The 20334-nt window shown below is 42.9% G+C and overlaps 1 protein-coding gene across 2 annotated transcripts in view; it reads right to left on the bottom strand.

The window, feature by feature from the left end:
• LOC117214410 (zinc finger homeobox protein 4-like) overlaps positions 1 to 20334 on the bottom strand; it is a 290596-nt gene that overhangs the window by 268605 nt on the left and 1657 nt on the right. For both annotated transcript variants that reach the window (XM_033460508.1, XM_033460516.1), the window contains exon 2: positions 5262 to 5340. The gene's annotated coding sequence lies outside the window, so the exon portion shown is untranslated. The remainder of the gene's footprint in view (positions 1 to 5261; positions 5341 to 20334) is intronic.

Below are 20334 nucleotides of genomic sequence, written 5' to 3' on the forward strand. Positions count from 1 at the left end.
AGGCCCAATTTCGGGACATAATGGCCGCCAATCTGACCGCACAAAAAGCCCGCGGTTGCTCTGTTCGAAGGAGAGTTAGAATCGTGCCGACGTCCCTTGCCTAATAACCAACCAAATTCTCGACTCGTCCTTTCCAGCCATCACGAATCTCGTATTCGGCAGGCCTAAAATTCTCTTCGATGAAACGCGTCCGCGACACGGCGATCCGTGAACTTTCACCTCGAGGCAACAGAGCGCCGACGTAACTCGTCGTCGAACTTCCACTCTGAGAAACATCGAAGAAAGTAGGACGAAATCGGCTGACCCACTGAAATTTGTACACGATCCTCTAAGAAGTTAAACCTATCCGCTCCACTTTTTCGGTACTAACTTTTTATTTTCATAACAAATATTTCGATAATAATTCCTAGAAGCAGTCTTCATAAGGAGACAGAATTTTTTCTAAGAAAATTATTAAGTCGGATGATTCAACTCTATTAAAATTGTTCAGTGATATCGATTTTCCAGCTACGTTTCAGCAAACGGATTAAATGTCGAAACATGAAAGAGTCGTTAGAGTTGGAATATTGAAATGATCGATTGAAACGTGACAGAATTGCGCGTACCGCATCGCCGAAACGCAGTCTCGTTGCGTTTGGCGGTAATATTCGAAAAAAAGAAAAAAAAATGGAAAAAGGAAGAAAAACGTTGGAACGTCGCGTAATTGGTGGAACCGGTGAATTTCTTTTGGCGTCGTTCGAGGTAAATTCGATTGGCGAACGAATCGGCGGCATTGACGGCGAAATATTCGAAAACTGGAGAGCCCGGGGAGGCTGCCACGCAGCCACGGATCGGACAATGGCCGACAATAGGATCGCATCCGATTTTTGCATGCCAATTTCGCGGCCGGTATTGTGCCGTAGACAATGCGCCAATAATTACGCTAAACGGCGACCATTCATACGCCCATTCGGCCGGATTCAAACCGCCTTTCCGTATCCATTATCGTCGCGCGGCGCAAATAATCGCTCCGATGCGCGCCGCTTCCAGTTTTTTTCAACTGCCGCGTCCTGCAGGTGGCATCGATCATCGATCGATAGGTTCAAGTGCGTTTCGTTTGATGCGTATTAGCGAAATCGTAACAAGATTCGTTCAGTGTGTCGCGTTTCACGTCGGTTTTTTCGTCGCGTGGAATACAACGCGAAATGCGAATATATGTGAAATGTGATGTGTTAATGGTTCGGTATTTCGGTACAGTATTCTTTTGATTTTTCTCTACTCCGAAATACATTTCAAATTAGCTGAGTCGGTAGATACGATATATTATATCTCAGAATGCTAGATAATATGATGAATTTAATGTGTGAATAGAATACATTAAAAATATAAACAATTTTATACGCGCGTATAGCTGAGAATCAATCATATTAAGATGTTCATCGTTTAAAAATTGTAAATCGTTATGTTTTTGCGTCATTACAACGAGTCGGGTTAGGTTCGATTACGTCTTTGCGTACGGTGGTTAGAGCGAAGTGTAATATTTCACCCTTTTCCTTCTTATTCTATCGATTCTATTAAGGTATACTGTATGCAACTTCGATAAAGAAGTATAATTATTATTATCATTATGTACCAATATCTCGTGATCTTTCTCTCCGAGTGGATATGGCTTGTTATAAATAGCCATAACCATAACCATAGTCATAATCATAATCGTCATTATAAAATCGCCTATTAGCTGTTGACACGCTGAACTCCTGAGTCATTCCACATTATGTATAACCTTACGAAGTATAATTAACTTTTTCGGCAAAAGAAAAAATAAAATATACCAGAAATGATTAATTCGTGGATGCACATTTATCAAGTATGTTTTATAGTTTCATAAAGTTCATTAACGATTTAAATTTGCATGGTGCGTCGAATGTCGCGTCTAATCGCTTATAATCATCGGAACGTTAAATCGATTTTATGAATATCCTCTCGGAAGACGATTCAATATTCCCTTGCAACTTTTACAATCCTTGTCGTAGGAACATGCGCTTTACGTGTGCTATATGTTTTGGCGTCAATAATTCATAGATGCGGATAAAAATTCGCAATATCAGGAATTTCCTTCGAGAACCTTCGAAGACAACTGTATAAAAGAAGTAACCTTCGAGCAAATCCCTGAGAAACCATCTAAATCCCAAATTCTCCAAAATGGTAAAAGAGTCGGCATTCCTATTACATACGAATTCCAGCATCGGTCCCAGCGCACAACTTTAATAAGTCTTTCGATAGAGTTGTCTAGGTCGCAATGGGCGGCGTACTAAGCAAGAATCCGGCAAAGGAAATGCCAGCGTCACGTAACGAGCGGCAAACGAATTTCCATGAAAACTAGCGCGCGGCGTGTACCTGAGGGGTGGGCGTGCGTTCGAAAGAGGGCGGGAGAGTCTCTCTCTCTCTCTCTCTGTTTCTCTGAACACGGCGTGCAAATCGGATTTCCTTTCGTTAGAGTCGCTCGGCTCTCCACGGTTCGGCCAACGATATAGCTTGGTCTCGCTCTCGCATCTCGTTATGCGCGCCTCGTCTTGAAAGAAGAAAGTCTACAAACGAGAGGCAGCTTACGGAACGGGCGCGAGTCGGAAAGAGGAAGAAGGAGGATCCTGACGGTCGACCGTGAGGAAAAGAGGCTGCCGGCTCTCTGGAGAGGGGCACATCCCCCTTTGACTCGTAGAAAAGAAGGGGCCAGAGGTGTGAGCCACGGAGCAGGGCTAACTGCTCGTTTATTATGCATCGAAATGCCAGCAACGATGCCACGCGAGTGGACAGGACGTTGTAAACGGTCCGCAAAAATGAAGTAACGGCCGGCGCTGCTCTGAGTGATTCCGCGTCGCTCCGGGCTAGAACGCGGCGAACAGGCCCTCTTCGACGCGCGAACCTTCTTCCCTCGCACTCTCCACACGACCGCCGGTCCTTTCCTTTTCGCGCGAACCCTCCTTCGATCGTTATTACCAATCCGATCGATCATTCCGACCGGAACCGTTTGCTCGACCAGCACAGGTTCTTTCTCGTGGAAGTGGCTCGTGCCTCGGCTTTTCGTGTAAATGCGAGTATGATTAATGCGATTTGATCGAGAGTATATTCGTTGGGATAGGTTTGAGTGGGATTCGCGATATATGCTACGATTTATAATTATTCGAACGATTTCGAAAGTGGATAGACATGGACTGTTTTTTTTTTAGTCACGGCAGACCACGACAACTTACGTCAAGTTAATTTTATGGTATTAAATACCCACGAGCATAGTGGATATAGCGCAGGTTGGAATACGGTGTGCAAAATAAATATATAGAAGTAAGAATATAATATAGATATTGCGTTGGAATAATTAATAACAATAAAGATAGAAACGTTGCCGTACAACGAATTACGAAGGGATTGTACTCATGTTGATAATTATCGTGACAAAAACAGATTACCTACTACGATTATATTGGAAAAATTTGTAAGGGGACATATATGTACACATATGTCATACATAATAATTATAAGGAATTTACTTTAAATATCAGAAGCAAGCGGATATACAAAGTTGTCTAGAAAATGTTACCACCTTAATTATTTTCAACATTGTTGCGATATAACCCTCTTCGAGTAATACCTACATAATTAGTAAAATTGATAGCTGTATCTCACCGTACCCATAACAATATTTCAAAAACTTCGTAACGTAGCATATGTTATGCAAATTACAGGTTTTGACTACAAGCACTTTCACGACCTGAAATACTTGTCTTCCATTGTTAAACATTGTAATATCATGCGCTCGAAATTTATTCACCAACCAAGGACACCAAAAAAAGATATTGTACGTTGTGCTTAAAAAAATTGCGGAAAATTGATACGTTTAATTTTTAATAATAAAAATCAATTTCAAAAATACATCCACCATGCTAAAGGGAAAAAAGAATAAATGAATACGCGAAGTTACTTATTGATATTCAAATTTAGGAAAGTATATCCCGATTAACTCACTCTCTGGTATTCCTCGTATGGAACGAAATTAGAGCAGTGAAATTACTGGCAAATGGTAGTCGTTTCAACATGAAACCGGCGCACAATCGGGCACAATGTAGTAAAATAGTCCCAAGTTGCAATTTACTTCCAGCTACTTAACAAGCATCGATCTTCGAAAAGCGCAGACCTCGGCTACCCTAAATGTACGCATATAAAAATCGCACCCGGAGAAAATCGAACTAAGATTAAGTTAAACCGGATCGGGCGATACCGCCTGGTGTCCGCCATTTCCAGCCGAGCCCGGATTCAATAATTCTTTCCCGTAATCTCTCGGTAATTTCGAAAAGTAAATTCTGTGAGTAAATTCCGTCGAAAAGCGGAACGTTATCGAGGTCGTTCTGAATTCCCTAATAACGCTACTTCACTGAAATCTGAAACGCCCGGCCAAACAGAGAGAGCCGCGTATTTATATTCATGGAATGCTTTATCTCGGTATTATTAACGTCATCATTTATATGCCGGATTGATCTTCCGCACGAAGCTCGGGCATGCAACACACAACCGGCGTTGGACGGTCGTTTCGCGACATAAAACTCCATCGATTGCCGAGTGATACGTTCGCGCGCGGCTGGTTTAAACGCGACACACCACGGCTAACGCGCTATGATTCACATCGCGAGGTGGGTCTCGTGTAAATCCCTGTTCATAAGTATCAGGATACTTATTGGTTTAACACGAAATGTTGTAATGGAACGATATTAATACAGAAACGATTAATTTCGCGACGACGTGGTGTACTATGATATATGTTGAAATCAGCAGTAATATAGTTCCGTTCTTGTTGTACTTTTCCTTGAGATCCGTTCATTCTATTTTTTTACATTTCTCACATTCCTTCCATCCCTTGCATTCCCTACATTCCGTCCATCCCTTACATTTCCTACATTCTTCACTTTTCTTTTCTTTCCGACACTTTGTATCCATTGTCCCGCTTTGCAGTAAATAAATGTATGGTAGTAAGTAATTTGTTTGTCGAAAAGGTTGATGTTAATCGTGTGTCATGTACTCGTATAAAGTGGTGCTGATCAATTTGACCCGAGAGAGAGAGACTCGTATAATTTTGAATTAGATTTCTTGCGAGTTCACCTCGTTTCTTCAATACCTATGTATCCTAATAATCGTGAACGAGATAAGCGTGCTTCAACGACCGTTAATTACTCGGATTACCAAGCCAAGTAATTAACACCTGAACGAATACGGTTGATTAATTACCAACTCACCATTCCGGGGATCGGTGTTCTGCACAGTCTTCCCGCCTCTCTGTTTCGTTTCTGCCGACGTCACATTCTTCGCGCGAATCTGAAAGACAGAAAAAAATCGCTCGTTACCAATCTGTCGCGTTCACGCGGTGCTACATCGTCGTGGACGCGGAAGGTGTGCGGGTCGTTTGCGGTTAATATCGTCGATCATCGGCGTAGATTGGATCGAAGAGCCGAAGCCTCTGTATAACTTCGAAACGCGTAACGCATCGTCCTCGTTGAGAAATAAATTTGCGACGCGTCACGAGGCAATTGGGGAGAGAGGGGAAGAGATCGATCCTCGATTACGCGGCGGTCTGACCGTGGACGTGCAAACAGGCCTATACCGAGATCTAATTATCCCGGCTGTTCGTCGATAAAAACAATATTAATTTTCCTCGAGACGGGGTATACAACCGGCGTATCGATTTATCGGGTGTTCCTTCCAATTTCGGTTACAGACCTTCCTCTCGCACGCGATTAATCCTGTATCGATCCAGTTCGGATCGAGTCACTAGCGGATATAAAATATTTTTTTCACGCGTTTTACATTTTCCTCGTCAAAATATTGCACTACTATTATATATATATATATGTACTAATTGTTTTTGACAGTCTTACAATGCAGGATCAGTTGCTGGCTTATTGCGTTTTTTATCAATTAATTCTTCGTTTATCGTCCGTTACGTAAAGATTTAGTCTACATCGCATCGTTAAATTTATTCACCTACAAACACCCGGTATAATCCAGTGGCGCACCGTATATCGGTAATTCAAGCGGCGTTTGCTCGATGAGCGGTATTCTATAATTAGTATCGGACAGGGGAATTTTTATTTTCGTTTAAACTTGAACGTCCTTGCCTGGCGGCCCAACGTCACGGATTCGTATCTTTTTTACCCCGGCTCCGGAGGCGGCAGACCACGGAGATTTCGCGGCCGGTTCGATAATAATTATTATCGTCGAAGCTTATTTTTTCACCTAGCGTCCTCATCGTGCTGGATCGCGTTCGGCCGTGTAGTACTCGCGCGTTACGAACGCTAATTCGCTCTCTCTGGCGGTCAGTTAAAAAAATGAGGATTACAAATAATTTGAATCGCAAGCACCACGATACGCCGGCGGCGGACATCGTCCGGCGACCACCTGGCGTCTTCTTCTCTTTCCTTCGAAAATTTTGCCCCGTCTCCACCGTCTCCACACAGAGTCTGTTCTTTTCATTTTCTGATTATTATAGTTGCTAGGAGTATTCAACTATAGCAAGATATCGCCCTATTGTCGAGGTAATAGATTTTTTACATTTCTCACATTCCTCACAAGGAGAAGATTATCGCAAAAGGTTATCACGAAGACAAAATATGTTCTCAGATGCATTAAAATTAGGATATATTACTGAAAATTTAAGAGCAGATATCTATATTTAACTAATATATAAGAGAACGAGAAGGACGTACCCATATTATTTTTGGATCTTATATTATAGTAATAGTGAATAATAACGAAGAATGTTTCGTTTGGTTCGACACAAAGGGTGCAGCATCGGCTAACTATTAAATTCGAACTCTAACAACGTATTTCTTTTACCGTGTCCTATCTTTATTTTCTTAGATCATTGTTCTGCATCGAAGCCAAAGAATTTTTACCGCTGTACTCGCAACCTACAAATATTATTCTCTATGCAAAATGTTTCGGTATTTTTATATCGATCCTACCATGATATCGGTAGACTTTGACTCTCGATGAATTCTTCTGCAACAACTTTTCGGGATCTCTTAATAGCCCAACTCGCGTTATTCATACGTATATTTCCGTAACAATCAAATTTACAAGCGTTCCGAGCAAAAGGAGAAACTAAAAAAGAATCGTTCATCCGTGAGCCTGTTGGTAGTTGGTCAGCCCCAGCGAGCATGTAACGACCGATGATTATTTTCGGTATTTTTCGCAAACGTCCACGACTAATAGCTCGTGACTGGAAACCTCAAAAAGCGTCCATAAATCCGGCCGGATTTTGTTTTCACGATTTAGTGACCGCTATTTTTAATTCATCCCGCGTAATTTCGAGAGCTTTAGCCTTGAGTGCCTCGATGAGATTCATGCTCCGCTAACCGGACCCGCTCGAAAACTATTCTCTATGTATTATACACGCTCATACATTTTCATTTTGAGGACGTGCGTCGAAAATGAAACAACGCTCGTTCTACGAATGGCTAGCGTGTGACACACGGTCATCATCATCGGCGTCGTCGTTGTCGTCGTCGTCGTCTTCGTCGTCTTCGTCGGCTCCGTCGGCTTCGTCGTCTTCGTCGTCGTCTTCGTCGTCGTCTTTGTCGTCGTCGTCGTCGTCGTCGTCGATGGCCTCGGCGGCGGCGTCTCCGACAACAAGCATCGGTGGATACGGGAATAGGCTTAAAAAACAAGATAAATGAGAAAAGGTGAGAGACACCGTGGCAGGAAAAAAAAGAGGTCACCGGCAATGTCTACGAGCGTGCTTACTACGCTACTTTAGTTAATTAGAGGCAAAATAAGACAAGGTCTAAAGCAAGACTCGCAGATTCTTCTTCTTTCCGCCACCCATTCGTTCTTTCTCCTTTCTTCCTTCGTGCGTTTCGCTCCCTTTAAGCGTTCACCTTTCCTCCCTCTCACGCTTCTCTCACTTATTTGTGTTTCCCTGTGTTTGTTTAATCAGGCGCCGGACTCAGTCTTCATTACTAGCACTAATTTATCTGCCTTGTCGTCCGACTCTTTCCAACCATCCGACCACGATCCTTCTTGTCCATTGTACGTACGTAGGAGAAAACAGTGGCGTAACGAAATAACTGGGAGCCTTCGTTTCTGTTGAACGCGAAACCGAGATGTTTTATTGTCCTCGTTCCATGTAATTCGATGTAATCCTCCTCGAGCCTGCGTTCCTTGTTTTCTCGCCGGTTCCTTCTGCTTCTTTTCCTGTACCGTTCCTTTTTTTCCCCTGTCTTTTTAAGCATCATACATTTCAGCAATTTATTTGTAATCTCGGTACATTAATCACGGAGTGTGACGAATTCGAACGGTATAGGACGATGCGTAGCAATCTGAAGTCAATTTGCACGGAATCGACCAATTACTGGGAAATTTTCCTATCAAATGTACGAGAGAACTTACGGTAGCGACTAAAAAAACACGATGCTCTTTAATAATTTGCAAAGGATTAATTTTATGACGATCTTGACAAATTTTATCGACGACGACACTATCCGCTTCGTTTAATTCCATCTCAATAAAAATTGATTTTCAGATCTTTCTATACCAGAAAGTCAGTTTTACTCTTCCTTTTAAGCGTTACATGCCGACACACGGAGAGAACATTTTCGTCCTGGCAAATTTCAGATTAGCCAAATGCTCGAAAGGATTTGAGAACTAGAAAGATATTGAATCGACCATCGGTCGGGATCACCTCGAATACGAAATCTCAGGGAACAAATTAACTTGCGCGTTAAATTAACCCGGCCGTTCGTCGAATCGAGCGACGAAGCTCGGTAACGCGTCTTACCGTCCAGGGACAAAAGGGAGTTCGATAGCAGGATGAGGAGACGAAGAAGAAGAACGAAGAAGAAGAAGAGTCGTACGGGGGGCTTCTGGATATCGACGGCAATATTCGTTAAGTCCCGCTAAGACCCTGTATGTGGTGTAGTTCGTTCATTCGGATTGCCAAGTCTCTTTCCGTCCTTTTCTCTCTTTGATTTCTCGCCCCTTGCCTTTCTTATCCCGACGACTCGTGGGAGAGGGAGAGCGGTGACGATCGTTTCTCCGTTCTGTCTTTCTCACCCACGCGACAGACTTTAGGTCCAGGAATACCTCTATGCCGAAGGATCAGCGTGTCAATAAGGTGTTTGTTTAATTTGCGGATTTGTCTGCTTGCGCCTTCCACGCCCAGTGCCTCTCAACTAGCTAGCGTCAGCGAATTGACGAATACAAAGAGAGAAATCTTGGATAGTTGGATTCATCGAAGACGCGATAATAGTTTTGAAGAATTAGCAAACTACATAAGTGGTCATAATTGTTTCTAGATCTTTTTTACGTTAATATATAATTATTTTTGTCGAATATAATCGTTGAATAATCGTTTCTAAAAGAATTTACGTTTGAACTGTACGATACTACTGGCTTTTCGAACAAATATTATTACACTCAACGTGAAATAATAATTATGTTACATTAGCTGATGTCTATAGTCATTTGAAGGTCGTAAAAGGTCGTCGAGGTTGTGCCGATTGAAGATTATTTTGAGGGGCCATGAAAGTCATTCTTCCTCTCATCGTCTGTGGGTGGATGTTGGAAAGTTATCGAACACTGCGAAGACGTAGCAAATACGTTACTTTTCCAAGTGAGGTAGCATTGCACATTGATGATATTGCACTTCTGAATGAGCGAAGTATGCACTTCGTTGAAAGAGAACTTCTCTGAATATGTTTTTGTTCTATGAAACATAAAGGCTGTAATTTATTTCAAACGCTGTATTTAGATAGATATGCCGTCGTTAATTTGATACGTTGAATTTGTAGTTTATGGCAATAAATACTATTGGACGCTATTCGTGTAAATAAAACGACGTCCTAACGAGGTTTGTCGATACAACATACGTGTACAGCACGTATAGTAAATTTCTGCTTATCCTATTCGCAAGAAAACGATTCGGATAAATTTTAAACACTGAACACACCAACTAGGTGAAAAGAAAATTTACTGGAACAATGAGAGATTGTATAAAGTACTAATCATTGCTCCATCGTTTGAAATAAATTAAAGCCTATAAAATATTAATACATCGATACGGTGACAAAAATATTTTCACGGAAATACTTTTCATAATACATGCCTCGTTATGAAACCTACAGTTCTATTTTATTCTTTCGTGGACAAAACTTTCGTCGATGTCGTAAAAGTGTTTCCGTCGAATCATTCGATCCGTAATACGAGCAAATTTTAACGAAGCGCCATGCTGGTAACAAGCGAGCCCCGGTGACTCGCGGGTAGAATACGTTTCATTGTGTGCGCACAAAAATCAGGAAATCACGTATTCCTCGGCATGCATAATTCTGGCACAATGCATACACGAGCGAAATGTTTTATCGTAATGGTCGTGACGTGCGGACGTCACGTAAGTCAACGCGATTATGAGAAAGCAGTTAACGTCATTTCAGTCGATTCCCATGCACATAAATACGCGGAGCGGAACCAGCTGTCCACCACAATGTGGAAGATCCTTCGATGAGACGAACAATTACATAAGGGACGCGACGTTCTCTCCTCTGCCAATAGACGGGAGAGAGAGACGGGTCAGCCTTTCGCCTCATTAAGCCGTTCTTTCCGCCAAATAAATGAAGAAGTTGCGCGGAATTTCAGGCGAAAGGGACAGCTATTAAAACGCATGAGAAGCATATTTCTGTTGGAAACAAATTCGAACTGTCCTCGCCACGAGAGCGGATTTGCTTCTATTTACGCTCCAAGGCATGAACTTAAGAGAGGCACGACAGTTTCTTCTTTAAACGTATCAAATTGTTCGTGTAACTTTGCCAGCAATGGTAGGTAGATTAGCGAAAGGTGGAGTTATTATTTTGTTACGTACAGAGAATGAAAATCATTTCAGACTCTACGATTCTGTGATAAAAGGTTCGTTAAAAAAATTTCCGTCACTTTTATGCGTCAAACCCTTTCTCCATGTTCATTTACGGTGGCCACAAAAATATGTATCGTAACATTTATATATCAATCAGTTGGGTGTAAACACATTTAGGTATAACTAGATTACGATATATCGAAAGGTAAAAAACGATAATATGTGAAAACTAGTAAATCGTGGAAGTAAACTAATTTTCAAAATATTCATCCGCGTGCTTTCTATACAGATTGCAACGGTAACAGAAGGTCGCGTGAAACGAGTAAAATCGACGATTAAACGCCGATGGCATAGCATTTAAAGCGGTGGAATGAGTCCCCATCCTATCCAGATTACGCATTGTCTCTCTCTCTCTCTCTCTCTCTCTTTCTCTCGGAACTCTGGGAAATAGGGGTCGTTATTGCAGTGCAATGTAACGGCCATGAAGGTCATTGTTCAACCGTTTTTAGGGTTCGAGCAATGACCAGTTCCGGCGCGCATGAGAACGGACTGAAACAAAAGCTGGCAAACCTGTTGGAAACAATCGGCCACGGCTCACCCTTGGTTGGGGGAGCTTATAACGCTCAGAAGGGGATGAACAGTTGGGTGACTTTTTTTGGCCTAAGAGGAGCTGCCATTGTGCGATACTCGCAACATGTGTGCCTTCGTGTTGTCACGATGAGATCCCCCGATCATCCTTCCACTATGTTTCACCGCGATTCTTCAGCTTCCAAAGATGCAACTTTTGTTTCTTTTTCCTGTTATAACGCAACGAATTGACGATTACGTGAAAACTTTCATAACGTATTTGGTCGATTAAACGGGCTAATTGGAAAAAATGAAAACTGTGTCACTGTAAATTACGCTACGTTTTAGTGTCAGATTATATCTTTTGCATGTTTGCCACATACTTCGTCAAAGACGTCATTAGAAACCAAGGAATTAAGTTAATTGCAGTTAGGACAATTTCTATCTCTTTCTGGAAGTTACAAATCGTCGAAGCTTGTAAAAGTATTATTTCCACTCTACTTTAAACGAAAACTTCAAAAAATATCGTGATGTACTAACGACAAGCGTATTAAGAAAACTGCGATATAAACAAATATTCTCCAGGGACGAACCTGTGCAATATTATACAAGATTTCCGGCTAATTCACCGTGTGTCTATCTTCCTCCACCGTTTTTCACCCTTTCTAGTCTCATCTACCTTCGATTCCTTCTTTACACGTTTCCCGTATTTCCCTCATTTTCCGTCTTCTTACACAATCCTCGGCTTTTCCTCTTACAGAATGAAGGTTAGGGAAGGGTGTGAGGCCACGGTGAAGGCGAGAGCATGAAGCGGGCAGAGGCGAGTCGAACGTAGGAAGTAAGCTGCTCGTGGAGGGGAAGACGGGGAACGGGGTTGGTCAGTGCTCCTTACTTAGAGGGTGGCGAGTCTGTTCTTAATTAACGCTCGCCTCTTTTGCTGCACACCCCTCGCCACCGTGGCACCGTAATGAGGCTCCTCGAGTGTGTGTATGTGTAATACGTGTGTACGTCTATGTATATGCGATACGTAAGTGTCGGGCATGGCTGGGAGCCAGTGTGGGTGACCTAGATGAGACGCGCCCCCGTCTAACTAATTCTTTTCTTCCGCGCTGACCACTAAAGTAAGTAGATGGCCGTGTACGAGGCATCGACGTCGGTGTGCGGATAGTTCCAAGGTATTCGTGCCGGTTCCACCAGCGTCTGGAAACACGTACATGTATACATGGTGGATATATGCTCGGGCAGCGTGGCCATATTCCTCCGAGCGAGCCACAGCCGGCTACCACTCGTACAACTTCCACGTTACCTCGTGAGAGTTAGGTGAACGTAAACACTATACCGTAGCTTCCGTGCATTAAAGTGTATCAAAATGACTTTACGTCGTGTGCCACTGTATTTCGTACATTAGCGGCGTGGATCGAATGTCACCGAGAAGCCTGGTTCTGCTTTTGCGCAGGTTAGCCATACAACGGCTACGGTGCTATCGCAATTTGCAATCGATCCAGCGCTTGCTCTTAGTCCAGACTTTTCAGATTCAACTTCTTTCCATCGAATTCTTCCGTCGCGATCGAACCAAGATTCCGCCGGGTGTGCTGGTTTCATCGACTCTTACGATTGTCCTTTTACCGCGTTTCTTTCAGACCAGCTTCGAAAGCTTCGACGTATTATCATAGAAATGAAGTTTATTTTCACGTGTTTCGTGCGACTTGCTCTCTCATACGTTTTTCTATTAGTATCGTTTAATATTTATGGCAAAGCTATAGAGAAGCTACGGTAAAGCTGTGGTAAAGCAATCTCGTATTGAATTAACTATTTGATCACCTGAAGGGAAGGTGGTCAAAATGATCAATACACTCTATATGCTTGAATTAAAAATTTAGAAACGTATAACACAGCGTATAATCTGATTTATAGATCAACGATGTGAATTGACGCTGCTTGTTAGATAACTGTCCACTGTCAAAAATATCAACGTCAAAGTATCAAAGTATCGTTTATGTTATAAGAAGCGTCACTGGAAGAAAACCAAACGTGGGAATGGTGTAACGCAAGAGAAGGTCACGGCGCGTTTATTTCACGCGGGGCGTCACATCCTAAACCATAAAATCGTTGGTTTCGCTAGCGAGAAACGAAGCGTTCGCCACAAAGAAAAGAAAAGACAGGTGGACGATCGACGGGCCCATTCTTCAGTCACATCCTGGGCTGGTCCCACCTCCGCCTTCTGCCTTCTTCCTGCTACCCCCTTTCCTAGCGGACCACGGCGTGGATAACAGCAATTAAGCCTTCCCCGTTAATAGAGACGATTGTGATTAATTATCGGATTTAATGACCGGCTACTTGTACTTGTAAATATAGGGACACAGGACGCGCGCATGTGGCTACACCGTAAAAATTAGAGACCATGATTCCTCAGGGTGCTCCTCCTTCTACTCCACCGATCTCCGCCTCCCCTTGCGCCTACTTCTTCTTCGTCCTCGTGTGTCACCGGTACGCGTGTGCGCCCGCCAGAGAGAAACGGCCGTGTCACACTCCGCTGATCTTTTAACCGGCAATCAAGCAGACCTGTGGGACCGTCCACCTTAGTATCCTATACGAAACCTAACCTATTCTGCTTACCAACGTTCCAGTGTCTTTCAGAAGAGCCTGTTTAAGCAGCTTCTGTGTATCTGAATTTTGGAAGCTTTCCCTCTCGGCATTTGGCCTTTAGTTACACTTACGTATGGAAAAACAACGTTACACTCGTACGGAACACGCACACAGCTTATTCGTATCGTAAACGCGTGGTGTCTTATTCACACCTTTTTCTTTTTCTCCTACAGTGTGTTATCAAACGTGATCGCGCACATACGTTTCAAAAGGCAACCTATAAGTTAACTCGTCGTATTGGGATTGAGCGTCGTTAACAAAGTTGGACGAGTTAATAAACTTGTTAATATTCGATATAGTTTGAAATTTTCACGTGCGAGTTGTTTGATTTCAAAGTGACGTATTAACAAGTTGGTCAACGCCGCAATTGAATCTTATGGCGCGTGATCTCGTAGCACATTAACGTTAAATAGTGGCAAAATGTCAAAATATCGTTCGAAGAAAACGCGTTTTATGGCTGGAACAGTGCGAACTGTAATAAGAATCCGGGACGCGAAGGCTTGAAATATCTCATTGGTTAACATTGTTTGTCGAGCAAGAAAGGCCGCAGTGTCTGAAGCGTGACTTTTAAATGCGCCCAGGCTATTTTCAACAACGATCTCAATGGAAAACTAGCGATATTATAAACATACAAAGTGTAAGACGTTTGTGGATGAAAGGTTTGAATCACGGCCAAATTACCGTACATATTGACTAATCGGGACCGAGAGTATTATAGCTGGGCGAAGTTTCGTTTAAATGCTATGTACGCCAATATTTAAATGATATGTATTCGTAAAATCGACCAACCGGTGCATATTTAAGTATTGTGCATGAATATGAGACGCCGGCGTGGGAGAGCGTGAGCTCACGTGCCGAAATTAACTGTGGCCTCTTGGCATTTAAAAATAATTGGTAATTATTGGCATTATTAATAGTTTCGCTGGCTCGAGCGGACGGCGCGTACAAGTTTGCAAACGCGCGTTCACGAGCTCGTTTCGTGCAATCGAACGTGTGTTCGTAAACCGCGTACGAAATGATTTTTCTGTCGGGTTTACTCGCGAATCCAGAGAATTTGTATTATACTCGACGATCGTAAAAATAATACGATAAAAATGAAAAAAACATTGGTGAATCTGGCTCTACTCTTACAACTTCCATCCAATTTAATTACATTTTTCTTAACAACTTCTTATTATTTAGTGGCAAATCGTTCTTTTCGTTTGTATTATGTACGTACATTAGATTTTCAAAGCTGTACATACATACGCGAACAAATATAATATTTTTGCGATTGTTGAAAAATTTCCCCTATAAAAATAATTAAAAATAATTATCCTACTTCGTATGTGATTTTGTATAAAAATTATTTTTATACAGAAAGAATATCAGAATATCATTCGATATATTAGAAGAAGTATTTAGAAGGGAAGGATAAATGCGTAATATTTTTTGCCACTATACTATTCTGATGCGGAAATTCCGTATTCGAAAAAGTTCATTTGACAAAGGAAGAAAATAGCGGTTCCACCTGAGAACGTAATCAATTCGATGGAAGAAGCTCGGCGTGCTTTTTTTCCTTCGACGAAGAACCGAGTCGTTCATCGAAGTATCGATTGGTTCGTATAATAATTACCTCCCCTGCATTAGGGGTGACTACCCCCACCACGATCCTAAACGAGCCACGCTGCCTTGTATTAGACTAGACTCGACGAGGGGTGAGTGAACGGTGGCGTACCCGGGCAAGAGCAGCTGTTACATTCTTTGAATCCTTTCGAGTCACGTTAATTAATTATTTATCCGGCTCGTAAATAACTATCGGCCGGTTGTTATAGCGAACGTACCGCTCGATACGTCAAGTTTTCTCTGGAACTCAATCTATACCTTCTAAGAAAACGTGTCGCAACAAATACAGCGGTAAAAGCTCCGCCGCTATATTCCGCAGAGCCTAATCAACCTTTCAAAGCCATTTAACCTCGATACTCACAATTTTCCAAGGGAAGACGCATAAACTTTCACGCGAATAATTTACTCGAGCCACGAAAGCTTGTTGGATGGATCGCGAACGAGCGAAAAGCGTAAGGCAGAAGACCCACTCTCGTCTTATCTATTATTCAAGATTAACAATTAGTCAGGCGGCTTTACAGCTTGAATAATTAACCGGACAAGACGAAGTGGAGCAAAACGGCGTTTTCTCGGCCGATTCTTGAGTACTCGTGACGGCGGCCAGTACTCTAACTCGGGTAAGCGCGCGCTACGAGCAAAAGCAAAGGAAACAGCACGAACACGAGCACGACAACGCGAATGGCGCTTCATGCAAGCGCGCTTTCGGATCCGGGATCCGTGAACGCACCCGCGCTTTCGCTCGACATGTCGGCTTGTCGGTTGGATGGGTGGGTGGCGGTCGGGTATTTTTGTATCTAATTATAATCCTCGGGTGAGGGAGCGAGGCAATCGCCTAAAATTAGAGCATATAGTCTAACCGGTACACGTCGCTCGCTATTTTATATTTTCCCGTCTCTTTCGCGCCCGTACGCGTGCCACCGACCGCGCTCGCTCCCTTTTTCCTTCTCGGCTCACGCCGCGCGACTCGTCGCTCATCCTGCCAGCCGTTTTATCGCCTTCCCTCTACCCCACCGAGGTCATATCTATTGCTCTCTTTCAAAACCAACCGCTCACTCTCGTTAGAAGTCTAACAGAAGTCACCGGGAAAGCCGACGTGCGGGAATTCGTACGCGATTATCGCGCGTTACGTCCACACGATCCAACGTTCTGTCTCGTTGGAGTTCTGGCTCCTTTTATACGACCAAGCGTTATTATGCATGCGGTGGTTCGCGACGAATATACAGAGTGAATTTTGTATACGCGAAGAATGCTTGAAATTGGAGGATCTAAATACGACACACATTAACCCTTTGTATTTCGATCGTGATATAACGTACAATGAACAGATCGAACAGGATTCTACAGTGACGCTTTTTAAAACAAACAGATCATTGAAGTTTTCAAAAGAGAAAGATTGAGGAAATATCGAGGATCTTTTAAATTTATCAGTTCGAAAGAAGTAACATTAGATCGAAGTTGCAAGAATCTTCGGTAATTTAAAAAGAGCGAAATTCATTTCTATTGCAATTATTCCATCTAGTACCGTCACGCTATACATACGCTAAACTTGACAATCAATATACCGACAAAAGCAGCCAATTTTGTACATTTCATAGTACGACGATCAATCACTCGATCTACGCAGATATTATCGTAAAATCTCAAAAGCAAAAGTTACCAGAAAAGGTAGAAAATGGAGTCCTCTCCATTAGCCTTTACGCCACGCGATTAATGTGTCTCTTTCAAAGATATACATCCATAGATTTGGTCTTCCGGTCGCTTAATGGACTCCTTCGCGTCGAAGATCAACCGTGTAGGATCAAGCGGGTCGCAACGAACCGTTGTCGTATCGACAGGGGCGACTGAAAGGAACGTCGTCCGGTAGAACGCGACCGTGGGGCAGAGGAGGGCAAAGGGGTGAAAATAGAAGGAAAAAGAAATAATGATCCATAGTGAAACAATAACACGAGTGACAGCTTGTGATTAGCCGGCATAGAAGCATAATCAGGATAATGACGGGTTTACACCCTCTCTCTGGCTGCAAGAAAGGGAGCCGATCGAGTGACGGCGGGACGAGAGGACGGCGGTTGCACGGTTTGTCGAGTTAATTGTCGTCTAGCGTGTCGATGCGAACGTACCCCCGTCCAGGCACACGCAAATGTCACTGCGAGGCACGAGCAGAGGGAGAATAATAATAAAAAAAAAAAAGAAGAGAAAGGGGAAAAAAAATGAAAGTTCCTCGCGGAGCTGCCACGACAATTAAAGGGAAAAGCGGACGCGCGGGGCTGTTCCGTCAGCGAAATTGCGATGCTTCGGGGAACCGTAATGGACGGGCGATAAAGAAATACGATCGCGCGCTAATTGATGTTAAAACCACGACCTAACGTCTGCTTAATCGATTGTCAAATAGTTGAGCCACGAATGGCCGTAACAACACGACCGTGTTACGAAACCGAGTATGAAGATAAATTGTTTTTGAAGTAGAATTGAAACGTAACTGTGATTTTAGTGGCTAGTTCGTGTCCATTGTGTACGTATCTTTCTAACTTTCGAATATTTCGTACGTTTAAGAGGAAAATACGAAACTACTGGTAATATCTACGTGTGATTCTTTTTATTCTATATCGCGTTCGAATTTCTCTTAGTTTGCCTTCTAATTCCTCTCTAGAAGTAAGCATAGAATTATAGCGAGTGGTCAGTAAAGGTACCTTAACTTGTATAAAATGGTCACAATGGGAGTTCTGGAGGAAAACAAAGACTCGTGAAAGAAATCAATATTTCTGTTAAAATAACTGGTCGACAAACATAATCTACTGGCACAATATAGCTGGTCGTATCTTCTCGGCGAGAAGCAACGATGATCGTCTAAATATCCCTTTCTAGGAATATTAATTTCAAAATAATCCCGAGAAGGCCATTTTTAGGCCATTCACGGTACATACACGGAAAATTCGAAGACAAAAGCAAGATTCAATAAATCGTTAAATGTACTCCTAGTATATCTATGAGCCGAATCCTTCAGGAAACAATTACCTAGGAATTTAATTCGTCCCTAGAATTTTTCGATGCTGCCGAAGATTACGATCCACACGCCACCCATAAACGACGAAAAAAAGCAAAATCATAGAAAGAGACCAGGAACGTTGTAGAACGATCGGCGAACGCATGAAGCGTGAGTTTTTCGTGGCACGATCGAACGCGATGAAGATAATCGTAGGTTCGCAAGGTAGCACGATCTAACGCGATCGTGAAAAGATCGAGGCCCGACGCTGGCGAAGATCGCCGGGCACGCGGATAATAATCGTTGATTGGCATCGATCGAAAGTCGTTCCGTAGGTTTTATGGGAAAATCGGCTGACACGTGACGATCGTTGAACGATCGACAGTCGGCTTGGCCGTACGTGACTGCGATCGTTAATCGCGACCGAAGCAGGAAAAAGGGGGACGGCTAGAAAAATGCCGAAGAAACGCGGATAAAACGATAATTCGGTCAACGGGCCCCCAACAGGGAAAAAGATTTAATTTCTACGTGGATTATTAATCCGGAATCCGACTTCTTGCGTACGATACGTTTTCATGGGATCGTGTTAGGAATACCGATCGTTCTATGCTTCATTGTGACCGCGTGAAACATTCAAACTCAATGACGCAACGTGGATCGTAATTGTGTGTGAAACAAAAACCTTCCACTTGGTTCTACCTAAGCGGTTAATTTTCGCAACAGAGGAATATTTCGGGAATATTTCGTATGTTCGCGTGAAACAATGACGTTAGTGTCCAAAGGTGAGTACAGGCGGGTTGAGTAAACTGACAGACACACGATTAAAGTCGTGGAGGATTCGAACAAATTTTTATTCGTAACACACAAACTTATATAACAAGGTGAATCGGCGTAATCGTAAGTAGAACATTCTAGCGTATAATCAGACAGCTCGTGATCGGACGAAGCGACAATGCGAGAGGCACTACGGGCAACCTATCTTCGAACAAACGGTCATTGTCTCTTTATTGAACTTACGAACGATCGGCTTGGTAGATAACGTTTTGCCAAAAATTTCAAAGGCAAACCGTTCGGCTCGAATTCGATAGTCGCGATAAGGAATCTGCTTGTTTGGAAGGGACACAACGTTCACAATGACAGGCACGATCAAGCAAACACACGGACAGATTCATAGACGAAGTGGTATGCGTACGTGCAGGAAAAGGAGGATAAGATGGAAGAATTTTTCGCCGCGACGCAACCATCTCGGATCGAGCTGCCGAACGCGTGGATCGAGGCCTCGCAGAATTTCGGATTTCTCGAAGCTGCGACTGGTCTAGGCCATAAGAACATCGTTAAGATTATATTTAGGCATCGTAAAAGAAAATATGCGCCCGTTGGAGCCAAGTCGCTCATTACGTGAGACAGCATTAACGCCGCCGTACAACCAACAAGTTTTCAGCATCGTATACTCGCGTTAAAATATATATAGTTAGCGATCTACGTGGTAAACCGGTGGATCCAAGGTGTTATTCGAAATTTCATGCAATTAGCTGCAAGCGTTTGTCCACGAGGCATAGTTTATCTCCCTCTTGAATTCTTGCAACGTCAAATTAAGAAATACCTAACACGTTACATGATTTTAAACTAAAGCAGCATAGAAAGGTAGGAAAAGTTTCCTTAACTAAAC

The sequence above is a fragment of the Bombus bifarius genome, unplaced genomic scaffold, assembly GCF_011952205.1.
Source record: "Bombus bifarius isolate JDL3187 unplaced genomic scaffold, Bbif_JDL3187 scf7180000007970, whole genome shotgun sequence".
NCBI classification, from domain to species: Eukaryota; Metazoa; Arthropoda; class Insecta; order Hymenoptera; family Apidae; genus Bombus; species Bombus bifarius.